We start from the raw sequence: 12,283 nt of genomic DNA on the forward strand, positions 1-12,283 counted from the left end.
CTCTCAGCATACAGGACTATCACACTCTCAGCATACAGGACTATCACACTCTCAGCATACAGGACTATCACACTCTCAGCATACAGGACTATCACACTCTCAGCATACAGAGCTATCACACTCTCAGCATACAGAACTATCACACTCTCAGCATACAGGACTATCACACTCTCAGCATACAGGACTATCACACTCTCAGCCTACAGGACTGTCACTCTCAGCATGCGGGACTATCACACTCTCAGCATACAGAACTATCACACTCTCAGAATACAGGACTATCACACTCTCAGCATACAGGACTATCACACTCTCAGCATACAGAGCTATCACACTCTCAGCATACAGAACTATCACACTCTCAGCATACAGGACTATCACACTCAGCATACAGAACTATCACACTCTCAGCATACAGAACTATCACACTCTCAGCATACAGGACTATCACACTCTCAGCATACAGGACTATCACACTCTCAGCATACAGGACTATCACACTCAGCATACAGAACTATCACACTCTCAGCATACAGAACTATCACACTCTCAGCATACAGGACTATCACACTCTCAGCATACAGGACTATCACACTCTCAGCGTTACAGGACTATCACACTCTCAGCATACAGGACTATCACACTCTCAGCATACAGGACTATCACACTCTCAGCATACAGGACTATCACACTCTCAGCATACAGGACTATCACACTCAGCATACAGGACTATCACACTCTCAGTGTTACAGGACTGTCACACTCTCAGCATACAGGACTATCACACTCAGCACACAGGACTATCACACTCTCAGTGTTACAGGGCTATCACACTCTCAGCATACAGGACTATCACACTCAGCATACAGGACTATCACACTCAGCATACAGGACTATCACACTCAGCATACAGGACTATCACACTCAGCACACAGGGCTATCACACTCTCAGCATACAGGACAATCACACTCTCAGCATACAGGACTATCACACTCTCAGCATACAGAACTATCACACTCTCAGCATACAGGACTATCACACTCTCAGCATACAGGACTATCACACTCTCAGCATACAGGACTATCACACTCAGCATACAGGACTATCACACTCTCAGCATACAGGACTATCACACTCTCAGCATACAGGACTATCACACTCAGCATACAGGACTATCACACTCTCAGCATACAGGACTATCACACTCTCAGCATACAGGCCTATCACACTCTCAGCATACAGGATTATCACACTCTCAGCATACAGGACTATCACACTCTCAGCATACAGGACTATCACACTCTCAGCGTTACAGGACTATCACACTCTCAGCGTTACAGGACTATCACACTCTCAGCGTTACAGGACTATCACACTCTCAGCGTTATAGCACTATCACACTCTCAGCATACAGGACTATCACACTCTCAGCATACAGGACTATCACACTCTCAGCATACAGAACTATCACACTCTCAGCATACAGGACTATCACACTCTCAGCATACAGGACTATCACACTCTCAGCATACAGGACTATCACACTCTCAGCATACAGAACTATCACACTCTCAGCATACAGGACTATCACACTCTCAGCATACGGGACTATCACACTCTCAGCATACAGGCCTGTCACACTCTCAGCATACAGGACTGTCACACTCTCAGCATACAGGACTATCACACTCTCAGCATACAGGACTATCACACTCTCAGCATACAGGACTATCACACTCTCAGCATACAGGACTATCACACTCTCAGCATACAGGACTATCACACTCTCAGCATACAGGACTATCACACTCTCAGCATACAGGACTATCACACTCTCAGCATACAGAACTATCACACTCTCAGCATACAGAACTATCACACTCTCAGTGTTACAGGACTATCACACTCTCAGCATACAGGACTATCACACTCTCAGCACACAGGACTATCACACTCTCAGCATACAGGACTATCACACTCTCAGCATACAGGACTATCACACTCTCAGCATACAGGGCTATCACACTCTCAGCACACAGGACTATCACACTCTCAGCATACAGGACTATCACACTCTCAGCATACAGGGCTATCACACTCTCAGCACACAGGACTATCACACTCTCAGCATACAGGACTATCACACTCTCAGCACACAGGACTATCACACTCTCAGCATACAGGACTATCACACTCTCAGCACACAGGACTATCACACTCTCAGCATACAGGACTATCACACTCTCAGCATACAGGGCTATCACACTCTCAGCACACAGGACTATCACACTCTCAGCATACAGGACTATCACACTCTCAGCACACAGGACTATCACACTCTCAGCATACAGGACTATCACACTCTCAGCATACAGGACTATCACACTCTCAGCATACAGGGCTATCACACTCTCAGCACACAGGGCTATCACACTCTCAGCACACAGGACTATCACACTCTCAGCATACAGGACTATCACACTCTCAGCACACAGGACTATCACACTCTCAGCATACAGGACTATCACACTCTCAGCATACAGGACTATCACACTCTCAGCATACAGGACTATCACACTCTCAGCATACAGGACTATCACACTCTCAGCATACAGGACTATCACACTCTCAGCATACAGGGCTATCACACTCTCAGCACACAGAACTATCACACTCTCAGCATACAGGACTATCACACTCTCAGCATACAGGACTATCACACTCTCAGCATACAGGACTATCACACTCTCAGCATACAGGACTATCACACTCTCAGCATACAGGACTATCACACTCTCAGCATACAGGGCTATCACACTCTCAGCATACATGACTATCACACTCTCAGTGTTACAGGACTATCACACTCTCAGCATACAAGACTATCACACTCTCAGCGTTACAGAACTATCACACTCTCAGCATACAGGACTATCACACTCTCAGCATACAGAACTATCACACTCTCAGCATACAGAACTATCACACTCTCAGTGTTACAGAACTATCACACTCTCAGCATACAGAACTATCACACTCTCAGTGTTACAGGACTATCACACTCTCAGCACACAGTCAGCAGTGGAAAGAAAAATGTTTACGCTCTAGATTAGTCTAATCAACTTCTTCTATAACATATTGCATAGGCTAGTTAGAAATATTAGACATACAAACTTTTGCTCCTGTAAAAGAATACTTTAAACATAACTATGGTAAATGCAATTCCCCATATCATGCTGATTTTACCTAATGTCCCTGTGGAATAATTGTTTTAATAAATAAATATTTTCCAATTAGCATTATTTTACTAATATTAGCTGATATAAAGATACCATAACATATTTCAGGGCTGAGACAATAGACAGCTTGTTTACCTATTGGTGATCAGTGAATCAGATCAGATGAATCTAAGTCAGCAGCAATGCTAGTGATTATGGCATGTCAAGAATCCAAGCCGTACTGAGATATATGAAAGAGACTGTCGAACCTGAACAAAACCACAACACAACTATGCCCACACAATCTCACAATGGCACACTACAACTTCCCATAACTGCCCTTACACACACACTCATCTGGATCTTAATGAAAACACCGTATCAGCACAATTACAAAAACCTCAATTAGAAAAAAACTCCAGGCCATCGTTACTACTTTTACCCAGTATGCTCACTATCAGTTGCAATTCATGTTGTCAACTCAACCATTGCAAAAGGGGATATTCAATATGTTCGCAGTCCACTTTATTTATTATTTGAGTTCCATTAGGCTACAAGGCATTTGATTATGAAGCTATTATAAAGCAATTTTTAATAAAGTTAAGCGGTAGATATATAAGTAGTAGGGTATAATAACTATGTTCTCTGACGATTAAAGATCACCTATTGTTTGAATCCTGGAAAATGTAAAGTTATCTGGATAACTATCTTAAACTATATGGATTAATTGGAATGTATGAGTTCTGTCATAAGATAAGCATAGACTCAAGTTTGAACGATTATCACTTGACTTCATAAAACACCCATTGACCATTGACAAAAAGGGGGGGGGGGCTATCATGGCCTGTTGGTATAGGGTAATAGACTACTTAGTCTACTTGTTATTAACACGTGATGCAAACTGTCACGTTCAGAATGTATTAAATTAATCTAACAGCATGTCAAACAATTGACGCGACAAAAAAAAATGTTTTTTGTCAAAGACACTGTTATCTATGCCTATATACAGTTGTATAACAATAAAGGTGGCTAATGTTTTTCTATTGTGGTTATTCCAAGACATCACTCAAAACAAATACTGGTCATGTAATGCATTTTTCTAGCCAAGTTTGCAGGTAGCCTATAGGCTACATCACGGAACTGAAAAGATAAGGAAGATGCGTTCCCTCAAGATGAGCAATATACATGAATCGGTTTAACCTCATTCATGGGTGCCTATTAAGTCTGGAATATGCCGAGTTATTATTTACAACTGAACTAAACGCGACACAAAAGTATAGACATTTACATATTATAGCCTATTGTAGTATTTCATCTTTAGCCTATCATAAATCATGCACTCAGAACGTAGAGATTGTCTTCTCTAAATAGAAGACATAAATGTGCCTATATTTAGATGCATTTTGGCCTTTAGGTCGGTTATCGAGAAGGGTCTGAAAACTGTTGGTCAACTGACTTAAACGCTTACTGTCAATGTCTACTTCCGTTCATTCAAGGATCACACCTACATTTTTAAAATAGGTGGACATTCCAGTCTGTCCGTAGCCTACAAAATAGCAAATAGCAAAAATAAGCAGGTTCTGTTGAATTGAAAGAGAAAAAAATGAATTCAGGAGAACATTTAACAATACCTTCAAAGTTAGCAGTTACCGTGAAGCCTCTTGTTTTCCATCAAAAGTTCAGAATTCTAATAGAGACTGCTCCACCTTGACGGATCCAAAACTGCTCGGGAAATTCCTACGGTTGAGAGGGACACACGAGCTGTCAAAACTGCACTCGCAAAGACTGCGCAAAGCTGAACTTCGGAGAGCCAGAATTGAGCGCAAATGCGAGCAACGTGTGCTGCGCGAGTGTGCTAGATTTGAGTAGCGGCATGAGAGGAGGGTTTCTTTGAAAGGGTGGCAGGTAAACGAACCGCCCCTCCCCGTTTCTGATGCTCAAATCGATGATTTGCCAGCTGTGGCGCAGCTTGTCTCGTGCCCCACTTTGGTTTTTCCAACGCTCTTCTCCCGGCGCGCTCTCCTCCCGGCGCGCTCTCCAGGGTCTCCAGGGAGCTCGACGCGGGAGTAGCACATAGGAGCCGACTGCCAGGAGAGCGTTCACACTCATTCATTTTCATATCTACACGCCACATGTTTGGGTGTCAAGAAAAACGACTGATAATATAAAACATTGCATGTTCATAAGATACATTTGTTTGAGGGTGCGCATAGCCTCTTTTTTTTAACAATGGTGCATGGCAAACGGATCATTATTTTGTCCAAACTCTCAAATTGGTCCTGCCGGATAATATAAAACTATACAGGCTTCCTAGGCAGTGGTTTGTAGTGTTGGTATCCAACCTGGTCTCAGAGCACAACATCAAGTATCAAATCAATTACAGCACCGCTTATCATAGCCTAACATTACATCCACGGTTAACCAAACAAGCGATAAAATAACCTCTTCATTGTTTCATATCCATCAATGTCTGTTGAAAAGACAATAAAAAACTGCTATACGAGACAAACTTGTTAAAAGGCTTTTGTATTGCAAAGATAACACACACACACACATATTTAAAAAGAACAATAATTACATTTACAACGAATAAAATGTAAAAATAACAATAATAACATATAAATAATATAGCCTACTTTCTATGTAAGAAAAATGCCTTTGGCATTCTATACCTAGCGTTTAAATCACTTAAGATAGCAAGCTGTTGCTTCAGCCATAGTTAATACAGTAGCTGAAAATTGCGCATTGATGGCTACTGTATGGCACAATCAAATTGAAAATCGTCTTGTGGTCGATAAGAGTGCCACCTGTAAGGCTTTATTAGTCCAAAGCTAATAAAATACTGAATTAGATTTTCTATCTAATTTTACTCTATTAGGTTATTGGATTATGCCTGTTTGAAAATGTGTTAACAATTTAACAAAAGGCGGTTGGAGGGATATGTGTTGAGAAAAAAATAACATCTACATGTATTTAATTTGCTAAAAGTTAATTGCGGTCTATATGAGAGGTTTTCTAAAATTTCTAGTAAAATGAGTTTAGCTGAATCCTATAGTTTCACATGTATAAATATAGTAAGGGGTGGGTTGAAAATATAAATGCAGTGGGTTGAAAACATTTTGCCAATGTGAAAACGTGCGTAATGCTTTGTAAAGTATAGGCAAATAAATGTAGGTAACTATGATATGTTTCATAATGTGACTTAAAAATGAGTGATCGAAATACTAGTCAATGATGGCCATGGACTGCAAAGGGAATGCATTTGAAAACATTCAAAGGAACGGAGTGGTTGTATAACATGACCAAACTATGTAGCCTATGGGCAAGAGGACGTGGTCATTTAATTGTATAATTGCCTTCTCCTCAGAATGTGTTATCTAATACATTTTTGGAATAAGGCTAAAGGTACTTCTAGGATGATGTAATGAGGACTGTTTTTTAATCCTATATGATAGTCCAATATAGTCCTATATGATAGTTACAGAATGTTCTCTCTCGTGTGTGTGCGTGTGTTTGTGTGTGTGTGCGTGAGTATAGAATACATTGTCTGGACTAAGTGATTGACAATTTGATCTTTGATGTATTATTTTAACGTGCACACAGAGGTACCAGTAGCTGCAGCTGAACATAAAGAACTAAACTAAAATCACAGAAGGAGTTGTAGCATAACAATTACTTTACTGGTAGGCCTACTACTTTGTAACAAGTAAGATTGAGTGTAATGTTAACTATTTCAAATGGTTCTATATGGATGCAGGTTTATTGTAAGGCACAGGAAGAAATAATTCTCAGAAAGGTGTTTTTGTTGTGGGTTTGGGAATCCACAAAAGCCATTTTGGTTTCATGATGAGTTATATCTGAAACCTACATTAAAAACATCAGTTTCTCCATATGATTCACGATTGCACGCACATTTACTGCACTCTCATGGGAGAATGAAGTGGGTTCCAAAGTTACAGTTAAAGGGATTCGGAGTTTACGTTTTTTACTGTTATTTCATGTTTAAGTTCGTAATTTGCCTCAGTAGAAGTTAAAGATATGGATAACAAACAATGTACGTATTTACTCAAATGTAGGCTATCCTCCACTTGATTAGTTGCTGAAGCACTGGTATGTTTTTCCCACTTTAGCCACAAGGGGGACTACTATGACGTTTACAATCAGACAGATGGCAGAACTCAGAGGACGGAAGCAGAAAAGTGATTACCTTTTCTCCCCATAATCCTGATTTCTCACCCATCAGTTTGGGGACATTTTATACAGTTATTTTGCTTTTCATCTCATTGACCAACAACCACACATTAATTTTACAAAACTGCTAAATGTAATGGAAATATGTTTGAAACTATAATAACTGTATAATAACTATCTCTATAGAGACATTACGCTTTGATAGTTGTGAGTATTGGAGAAGTATTACGGATATTCCAAATAGCAATGATAATGCATATTATCAACTATTCTGCACTGAGCTATAGTAACATGGAGACCTCTCTTGCTAGGAATATGGTTACAAATAACTGAGATGTGAGAAGTGAAGTTTACACAAATCATGATCAAGCAACACCATGGGCTGGGTCCATGAAACATTTTAATTGTCTGTGTTTTTCTGAAGACAGTAAACAGTACTTTTAAGATTACAAGGGTTCAACACTCCAGAATTAATGTTTCCAACCAACTTAATGGCAAGACATCATTGCATTTCCATCAAGTGGGTCTATTTTAATTACAGACTATTTTCTACTGAGTGTAATTTGTCTAAAAAAGATGCCTTGAGCCATGAGTCAGACGTCTCGTCTAAATCTGGAATGTGTTTTATTGTTTGGATTTTGCGGTTACTGTTTACTGCTCGCTTGAGTTACTCTCTTTCATAATTAACTTCTCATCACCTTTTATGCTTAACATGAATTCCTGAGGAATCCAAACTAGCACTTGTTATCTACTTGTATTTTCCAGCATTTCATGTTGTTTTCTGATCATTTCACCATTTCACAGGGCAAATTGTCTCTATTTTCACCCCTTACAAATTAAAGAGGGAATTTGAACTCAATCCCCCCTACCCTCCCTCCATTGTAGCCTTTACCTTTCCCCAATTCCGTATGTGGCAATGGGACCTTTATGTCTAACTGGATGTGTTCTGCTGTGTTAAACATGCTCACAGCCCAGATGAAACGCTATTAATCCTCATTCATCTGCTCCCTCAAGATGCTGCTGTGCTCCGTCAGGGACGACTCTGAAGAGGAGAACCAAGCAAAACAATAAGCTGACCCACAGAGGCCCTATCCAAACTGCACATGCCTAATATGCCTACTGCACTAATGGTGTGTCAGTCAGTCAGGTTCGCAGTCCTCGGTTCTCAGTAAAAGTATTTATCACGTATGTTTGCCCACTGGTTGTTAATGGCTGCTAAATGTCAGTAAAGTACAATTTATTGTCCATTAGTTACAGCGAACAACAGAAATTTGTCTTCAGCACTGTTCTCCCCCCCCCCACCCCCCCAGACATCACGTATACAGGTGAGATGAGCACAGGGTCAAGCTGCAGTGCAGAGCATGTTGTGGGGTTAAGGGCCTTGCCCAAGGGATCAACGGTAGCGGAATGTCTTGAGGATGTGAACCCAGCAGCCCTTCAGTTGCCAGATCAATTCCCGACCGTTTTTTCCAGCGCCTGGCCTGGGATTCATATCTGCCACCTTTCGGCCACAGGTCCAACTCTGTAGCCGTTGGCTAACTACCGCCCAAAGTGTATGGCTACACACTCAGTCAGAGAGGTGTTGTAATAACAGAACATTCAACAGTGCATTTCATACCCTTGTCATCCAAACTAGTCTTGTGAGACCATCCTTCCAAACCTCGTCTAGTTGAAGCCTGGGCTTCCGAGGCTAAATCCATACTTGCTGTCACATTTATTTATTTATTTATTTATTTTATTTCACCTTTATTTAACCAGGTAGGCAATTTGAGAACAAGTTCTCATTTACAATTGCGACCTGGCCAAGATAAAGCAAAGCAGTTCGACACATACAACAACATAGAGTTACACATGGAGTAAAACAAACATACAGTCAATAATACAGTAGAAAAATAAGTCTATAGACAATGTGAGCAAATGAGGTGAGAAGGGAGGTAAAGGCAAAAAAGGCCATGGTGGCAAAGTAAATACAATTTTGCAAGTAAAACACTGGAATGGTAGATTTGTAGTGGAAGAAAGTGCAAAGTAGAAATATAAATAATGGGGTGCAAATTAGCAAAATAAATAAATAAATAAATACAGTAGGGGAAGAAGTAGTTGTTTGGGCTAAATTATAGATGGGCTATGTACAGGTGCAGTGATCTGTGAGCTGCTCTGACAGCTGGTGCTTAAAGCTAGTGAGGGAGATAAATGTTTCCAGTTTCAGAGATTTTTGTAGTTCGTTCCAGTCATTGGCAGCAGAGAACTGGATTTATGCTTCCTGTAAGTGAAAAACAAGACAAAACAATGATCTTTCAGTTATTACAATCACACAAGAAAATTACATTTACATGTCAATACTCACTTGTTCAGTTATTGGTAGGCTACAAGCTGAGTTTACAGTATGCTGAAACATTCCATAGACAATTACAGTAAGTTCTGTTGATTAACTCTCCCAGTAGTTGAACTTTATCTAACCCGCAGCCCTCCAATCTGAGCTGCCTGGTCTGACATGTCTGCCAATACAAAGCATTTGTGGTCCCCACAATGCCCCTGTCTGTGTGTTTGACATGCATCGCAACACGGCGCTCCAGTCACAGCAAGACATCATATCTTCCAGGAGAGTCTATTAGCCGTGCTTAATTAAACTAATGTAATTAGACAGATCCAAACTCACACGACTGAATCGTTGATAGGGAAGCGGCCATGAGAGGAGTAGTGTTGACACATCCCCTGGCTAGGCATTATTAATGGTAGGCCTACCTATTCCACAGTAATACGCTCCTCGCTGAGCTTGAGAGCTTGTGTGTTGATAATGTATCTATTCTATTTGTGAATTAAATGCTTGGGATGTAGCCTATTGTATCTGAAGTTTTCCCGATTTTGTAAAACCAACGATGGATAAGGGTTGATAGAAGAGGCAATGCTCATATTGTAAACAAGAAAGCTGGCGACTGGCAAATTACATTGATTTTGTCAAACATATGTTGGGTGGGCCCAAAGGATGCTGACAATCAATGACTGATGAACACCAAAGGAGAAGTTCTCTCTGTCATTATTTTGATATGTTTGGAGTCATTGAGTGTGAGTGAGCCATTGAGAGTGTGAGTGAGCCATTGAGAGTGTGAGTGAGCCATTGAGAGTGTGAGTGAGTCATTGAGAGTGTGAGTGAGTCATTGAGAGTGTGAGTGAGTCATTGAGTGTGAGTGAGGCATTGAGAGTGTGAGTGAGTCATTGAGTGTGAGTGAGTCACTGAGAGTGGGAGTGAGTCATTGAGTGTGAGTGAGTCATTGAGAGTGTGAGTGAGTCATTGAGTGTGAGTGAGTCATTGAGAGTGTGAGTGAGTCATTGAGAGTGTGAGTGAGTCATTGAGAGTGTGAGTGAGTCATTGAGTGTGAGTGAGCCATTGAGAGTGTGAGTGAGCCATTGAGAGTGTGAGTGAGTCATTGAGAGTGTGAGTGAGTCATTGAGAGTGTGAGAGAGTCATTGAGTGTGAGTGAGACATTGAGTGTGAGTGAGTCATTGAGAGTGTGAGTGAGCCATTGAGAGTGTGAGTGAGTCATTGAGTGTGAGTGAGTCATTGAGAGTGTGAGTGAGCCATTGAGAGTGTGAGTGAGTCATTGAGTGTGAGTGAGTCATTGAGAGTGTGAGTGAGTCATTGAGTGTGAGTGAGTCATTGAGAGTGTGAGTGAGCCATTGAGAGTGTGAGTGAGTCATTGAGAGTGTGAGTGAGCCATTGAGAGTGTGAGTGAGTCATTGAGTGTGAGTGAGTCATTGAGAGTGTGAGTGAGCCATTGAGAGTGTGAGTGAGTCATTGAGTGTGAGTGAGCCATTGAGAGTGTGAGTGAGTCATTGAGTGTTAGTAAGTCATTGAGAGTGTGAGTGAGTCATTGAGTATGTGAGTGAGTCATTGAGAGGGTGAGTGAGTCATTGAGAGTGTGTGAGTCATTGAGTGTGAGTGAGTCATTGAGTGTGAGTGAGCCATTGAGAGTGTGAGTGAGTCATTTGGTGGTGTGTGAGCCATTGAGCGTGAGTGAGTCATTGAGTGTGTGAGTGAGTCACTGAATGTGTGGCTGAGTAATATTGTGTGAGTGAGTCATTGAGAGTGTGAGTGAGTCATTGAGAGTGTGAGAGAGTCATTGAGTGTGAGTGAGTCATTGAGTGTGAGTGAGTCATTGAGAGTGTGAGTGAGCCATTGAGAGTGTGAGTGAGTCATTGAGTGTGAGTGAGTCATTGAGAGTGTGAGTGAGCCATTGAGAGTGTGAGTGAGTCATTGAGTGTGAGTGAGTCATTGAGAGTGTGAGTGAGTCATTGAGTGTGAGTGAGTCATTGAGAGTGTGAGTGAGCCATTGAGAGTGTGAGTGAGTCATTGAGAGTGTGAGTGAGCCATTGAGAGTGTGAGTGAGTCATTGAGTGTGAGTGAGTCATTGAGAGTGTGAGTGAGCCATTGAGAGTGTGAGTGAGTCATTGAGTGTGAGTGAGCCATTGAGAGTGTGAGTGAGTCATTGAGTGTTAGTAAGTCATTGAGAGTGTGAGTGAGTCATTGAGTATGTGAGTGAGTCATTGAGAGGGTGAGTGAGTCATTGAGAGTGTGTGAGTCATTGAGTGTGAGTGAGTCATTGAGTGTGAGTGAGCCATTGAGAGTGTGAGTGAGTCATTTGGTGGTGTGTGAGCCATTGAGCGTGAGTGAGTCATTGAGTGTGTGAGTGAGTCACTGAATGTGTGGCTGAGTAATATTGTGTGAGTGAGTTATTGAGTGTGTAAGTGAGTCATTGAGGGTGTGAGTGAGTCATTGAGTGTTAGTGAGTCATTGAGCGTGTGAGTCATTGAGAGTGTGAGTGAGTCATTGAGAGTGTGAGTGAGTAATTTGGTGGTGTGTGAGCCATTGAGTGTA

General features: G+C 41.4%; 1 protein-coding gene across 7 annotated transcripts in view; it reads right to left on the bottom strand.

Annotated features, from left to right (window-relative positions):
* LOC106582030 (DNA-binding protein SATB1) overlaps window positions 1-5,128 on the bottom strand; it is a 59,827-nt gene extending 54,699 nt beyond the window's left edge. The window contains exon 1 of one of the 7 annotated variants that reach the window (XM_082962593.1): window positions 4,851-5,128. The gene's annotated coding sequence lies outside the window, so the exon portion shown is untranslated. The remainder of the gene's footprint in view (window positions 1-4,850) is intronic. The other 6 variants (XM_082962594.1, XM_082962601.1, XM_082962596.1 and 3 more) reach the window with 6 other exon arrangements.
* Window positions 5,129-12,283: the final 7,155 nt, after the last annotated feature.

This window comes from Salmo salar, chromosome 02, assembly GCF_965601325.2.
Source record: "Salmo salar chromosome 02, fSalSal1, whole genome shotgun sequence".
Taxonomy (NCBI): domain Eukaryota; kingdom Metazoa; phylum Chordata; class Actinopteri; order Salmoniformes; family Salmonidae; genus Salmo; species Salmo salar.